Source organism: Alosa pseudoharengus, unplaced genomic scaffold (genome assembly GCF_046254945.1).
Source record: "Alosa pseudoharengus isolate Yale_2024_CS ecotype anadromous, Long Island Sound unplaced genomic scaffold, YU_APseudo_1.1 YU_APseudo_1.1_scf_12, whole genome shotgun sequence".
Lineage (NCBI taxonomy): Eukaryota > Metazoa > Chordata > Actinopteri > Clupeiformes > Clupeidae > Alosa > Alosa pseudoharengus.
The window spans coordinates 33,290,647-33,296,663 of record NW_027468587.1 but is presented as its reverse complement, the minus strand read 5'-3'; positions in this window follow the sequence as shown (position 1 = coordinate 33,296,663).

Here is a 6,017-nt window from a genome sequence, read left to right as displayed (position 1 = left end):
CAAGCTCCTGAAGGTGGAAAGCAGCAGCTGGGTTCTTAACACATGCCAGACTCGAGCACGTCACATGACAACGCTGCCCCTCCTCTGCAGTCAAGTTAAAAATAAATAAATAGTAATCATAAAAAAACAGCTCTATAATTTCATAAACCTTAATCCCGGCTGCATAATCTGGCAGGTGGAGCGGGGTTGACCTGCAACGGTCAACCAAGGGGGTCTGGTGGGTCTGCCTGGTTGTGGAAAGGGATTAGTGTGGTGTCTCCCACTCACTCACACTCACATCAAGCAGCAGTAAATCAGTCCAACTTACAAGTAGCTAATCTGTCCAGCTCCAGCAGAAATCAAGCGTTTAGTAATATAAACATCAGTGATAAAGATTATAGTGATAAGACATTTTCTGTGGAAAAGTGGTCTAATGTGATGTGTAAAGACTTAAAATTCCATGTTAATGTGTAGGCCTAGTCTTTACATTACAGCCCTCTAAAACGTTTTGCGAAAAGTATCAAAGGCTGCCGTGACTAAAGCTGCAGAGTTGTATTGTGTGTACTTTTGGTAGAAGTGTGTGAGGTGCCATGGCATGTTAGCGTCTTGCCTTCTTGTCTGGCACCATGTGAGCGATGTGTCTTTATTTAGCATGACGTGTGAGGGGCACTTTTGTTTATCCTCGAGTGTCTGCCTGGTTTGCACAGTCTTGTGGCCGTGCAGTGGAATGTGCGAGAATGTGGATGTGTTGGCCATCTGGAAGGCCATGATTGCCTGCTCTTGACTAAAACCCAGACACATGGTCTGAATCACAAATATATACAGCACAGCAGTCTAATGGCAAACTAATTACTCACTTAATGCAGATTGTTTCTAATTTTCTGAGAGAATAAGGAATACGATTTTAGAATTTAAAGATCTGGAATCAGAAATTATTCCACTATTTTCTGTGCATACGAATGAAACATTTACAGTCAGTGAAATATAATATGTGTGTGTATCAAACCCTTGATACACCTTACCCTCCCATTGGAGATGTAGGGATTGCATAAAATGCACATTAAAAAGGCCAGTTCAAAAATATGTATGTGACGCGGTGCCCCAGATTCCAAGGCACTATAGGGTGTGTGTGCGTGTACCATCAGTGTGTGTATATTTATGACCTGGCTGTTTAACTGTGCCGCCTGTCATTGGGTCAGACTCCATATGGATGATGGTTAACTGCCTTTGTTTCCGAGCGGTGCGATCAGGCACACCAGATGTGGCACTGCCAGCACACTCCTAATGATTCATGCTTTGCCTCCTCGCTCTGGGCTAACGGGATATAGAGAGAGCCTGACCCTGGCATGCGGGGGAGACCCATAAATATCATCTTTAGAAAGACAAAGAGGGAGAGAACACTGTGATCATGCTGTCTCTCATGCAGTGGCCGTGCAGCTGAGAAAGCAATGTTGCATTCTGGTGTCATGGCAGCTAAGAGCTTGATCGCCACACTATAGTTGCTTTATAATTAACACATTGCCTCATCCCCCTCTCTCTCTCCCTTCATCTACTTTTCCCTTTCCATCCCTCTCTCTTATCTTCCTCTCCCTCCTTCCCTCCCTTGTCCCATCTCTTCTCGCCTCCTCCTCCCTTGGCTGTGCTGATTCTGCCACCCAGGATGAGCTCACAGCATCACAACTCAAGCGTGTGTGCCCCTCACCCCCCATCCCCACACCCCCCATCCCCACACAGCCATTCTTCTCCCTCTCACTCCCCCCACCCTCCTGCTCCTCTCCTCCCTCCTGCTCCTCTCCTCCCTCTTGCTCCTGCTCCTCTCCTCCCTCCTGCTCCTCTCCTCCCTCCTGCTCCTGCTCCTCTCCTCCCTCCTGCTCCTCTCCTCCCTTCTCTGACTCCTCTCGCCATCTTTTCATCTTTCTTTTTTGTTCTCTCTTGAGATTGCCATGGTGCTGTTTTCTTTTACCTCTGATTCTGTTCTCTCTCCCTCTGTCTGTCTCTGTCTCTGTGGCAGCCCCCCTCTGTCACTCAGACACACACTCACCCAGACACACTTCTTTCTCATTCCCATCTCATCTCATCCTATCCCCTCCAGCTCTACTCCCTTATCTTTCTCCCCTGTTTCCCTGTGGCTGTTGATCCTGTGATCTCAGCATGCGACAGCGCGAATCAGACAGAATCTCTAACAATGGCGCAAACACACAACAGTTTGTGTGTGTGTGTGTGTGTGTGTGTGTGTGTGTGTGTGTGTGTGTGTGTGTGTGTGTGTGTGTGTGTTTGCACCCACTGATTTCCTGAAGCAAGAAGACATGGTCAGCCCCTTGGAGAGGGAGTCTGCCTTTAGCTCAGGCTCCTTCGATATGGGCTTCCTTCCTGGCACTAGGAGATAGGGAGAGAGTAGGAGAGGAGTGTGGAAAACGCCTGTGCATGTTGCACTTTCACCATCATAGGACCTGCACTCATCCGTCAGTTTCTACTGCACAGGGGAGCCAAAGAGTTTGGTATTTAAGTTGGTATATTTCTGAATCCTTTCATACATGGATGGCAGCATTCACATTTACTGGACAGACATCCAAGTTGATGTCCATAAAAAACTGTTCTGTGGGGAGCCTTCAATAAATACTTCTAACACCTCGCAAACACTGAGTGGTGAGGACTGTGGGTGCCAGGTAAATGTGTTTGTGAGGAGAGTTTGCAGTTTGGTCCCTCGCGGGCAAAAAAAAAAAAAAGAAATTTAAAAATAAATTGTACAAACAAACAGTGACAGCCTGTGTGTGATGTGCAGATGGCCACTGCTCAGAGGCTGCCAGGGTCTGTTCAAGTGTTTAGAAAGAGAGAGAGAGAGAGAGTGTGTGTGTGCCTGTGTGTGTATTCATGTGAGTGTGCTACTTTTTGAGTAGAAAAGGAAAACTGAATTCATGTCAGATGCATCATCATAATTCTTTTCCTATCAGCTGCAGCCTGACAGCGCCGTTTAGATGTCTTGCCCTACTCCAATCTCAGAAGGTTCCCATGGCAACTGCTCTCATTATTCCACCTGATGTTGCCTGGCTCCCCAGTATCTGCTGTTAAGGAAGTGCAGTTCACCTACTGAAATACTCAAGAGGATCCACCTTCAGAATGAGATGCATCATCTTGGCCTTCTGCTCTGTTAAAAATCTATCTGGTGAGTTGAACCCATATCCCCAATATACTGTAACATACAGCCCCACCACCATTACCTTTCTGTTGCTTTGCTAGTGTTCAATCTGATGACTGTAGTCCGTCACTAGACATTTCTAGTTTAGCACGCCAGTGTGGTCCTCCTGTTTTAGCCTCTTGGCTTAAGGCAAATAAAGTACACATATGTACTGTACAACAACACAACATACACCAACAAACCCCAATGTCCAGCAGCTATGTGAATACCGTTTGACTGGTATGTTAAATGTGAATGTGTGAGTGTTTGATGGAGTTTGTTTGTCTAGTCTGGAAAGACCACAACAGTCCCTCTGCCATTTGCTGCAGCTCAACACCCAACACACACACACACACACATACACATACACATACACACACACACACACACACACACACACACACACACACACACACACACACACACACACACACACACACACACACACACACACACACACACACACACACACAGACAGACACACACACATCGAGAAAGGGAGGGACTGCTTGGTCAGTGCTGTGTCTGACGAGTCCAGCTCATTATTAGCCAGCAGCTAATGGCTAGCAGACAGGAATGGGACAGAAGTGGGACACAGCCACAGGCCCGTCTGCGAGCGTCCAATTAGACCCCGTAAATAAGCCGGCTCCAGCCAGGGCCTCAGGGCCCCCGCCAGTCTGCTCAGCTGACCACAGTCTAGGGTGGAGAGAGGAGCATGAGGTGCTTTACTCCAAGAGTCACACACACCCCACAGAGAGATTGAGTTGGATATATGATCTGTGACATGTTAGTCTCCAGTCTGAGACAACGGTCCCTCTCTGGATGTAAGCTTTTTTGTGTAATCCGGTTAAGCCCGATGTCACAGGCCCAACAGCTTTTTCGTGAAAAGCATTTACTAGTGCAGCCAGCCGGATTTCACAACTTGTAAACCTTGTCACCATCACCTCCATTTTAATGAGGGTAAAACAAAATCTAGGTTCGTTTCCTCAGTTTCCTTAGGTTGGTTCCTCAGTGGAATGAGTTGCCCAGTGCACTCTGTTCCTGTGATAGTTTTGGGTCTTTCAAGAGGGGTCTAAAGACATATCTGTTCATCTGTATCTTATGAGTCATGGTTTTATAATGGTGTCATTATCATTATCATCAATATCATTGATATTCCGTTGACATTTTTGTTTATTATTGCTACTTTCCTAACGAGCGGCTCTGAAAGCCGTTGGACCTGGAAAGAAAATTATCATCCCATTATTGCATCATGACTTAATAACAACCGAATAGGATGCCAGAATCGTTATTGAATGAGATTCTGTTTATGAATTTAGAATTCATGAATTCATGATTATTCATCAAGATCAAACACACACAGACCAAACCTACTTGCTTTTCCTATCCACCTTATTCGTGAAACCCTACATCTGTCATCTTCCATTCGTTCTTTTGACATAATAACTTATTCCAGTCTCAGCAGGCTAACTAGAATATGCTTCAACTTACATTTTTTTCGAAGTGTTGACAATTTTGCACTCAATATCAATATTCTATATACTGTAAATATATGACTGAGAGAAAACATATAAGTTTACTTTTACATGGTTTAGATTGTGTAATGCACTGTCTACCATCACATTAATATGAATTCAACGCAGCTTTGGTGTCATAGAGGTGCCAATTATTGGCTCACAAATATCGTAGATAAAACTGTCCTCTGAATGTCCTTTTCACCTCTTCTCCCTTTGAGCCTTTCCCTGCCTTCAGGGAGCATTTGGATGAGTTGAGAAATCTCAGATGGCGTCATTGTTCCCACCCACATGTCCGGCCACACATCAGCAAGGTTGTGTCCAGACATCATGTCTGCCCTGCGTGAGGCTCATGCGTCTGCAATCCAGCATCACCCGCCAGATATCACAGACTCCCAGTCTGGATTTCTCAACTGCCCAAACAGCCAATCTACAAACTAGACTTGTTTCATATCAGGACCTGTTTAGAGACCGATCAGGACCACAACAGAGCCAAGTCCACTCCTGGGTCAGTCTTTATCTGGATGGACATGATGGCAGCCATGACAGTTTAATAAGAAATCCATGTTGCTGATTTATGCGGCTCCTCACACTGTCGGCCCTGTGTTGTGATGGAGAAGGGGATGGGGCTGAGCCCCTCAGTAAGGGAGCTGAGGCCTGGACGTGGCCTCTCTGCTCTCTGCCGCTTGGCTGGCTGCTCTCAGCATCTGCTTTGAGTTTCTGCTTTGAGTTGCGGGGTGCTTTAGTTTCACGCCCCACAGGCGTACAGTGAGAGCATGTGAGTCATCCACAACCTACCCGTGTTTTCTCTCTCTCTCTTTCTCTCTCTCTCTCTCTTTCACACACACACACACACACACACACACACATTAGATGACCTTTAGCTCACACAGAAGCGCTGCATCAGAGGCAGAGTGTTTCCAAAACTGATAGGTACCCCAGCGTCTGCCTGAGTAATAACCTGAAAGTACCTTAGCTTGCCGCAGAAGCACGACTAAAAAATTACAGTGGGCAAACTGTATTGTTTGTATTTTTGCGATCAAATTTTTATTTTAATTCAATTCAATGAGCATGGCTTGTGGCATAATACATACAAAAAGTCAAAAGGATCTGTTCTAGCATACCACATACTGTAATAACAATGACAACTTTAATAACAATGACAACGTTGTATTGAGTTTTGGAAAATAATCTCACGTACTCACAGCATGACCCAGAAGTAGGCTATGCAATTTATGAATGTCAAAATACAAAACACGCAATGATCATTCAATGTAGGTTGTATCTGAGCAAAAAAAAGCATCACCATGATATCATTATGTGTGTTTGTATCCTTTATGTTCGGTTAT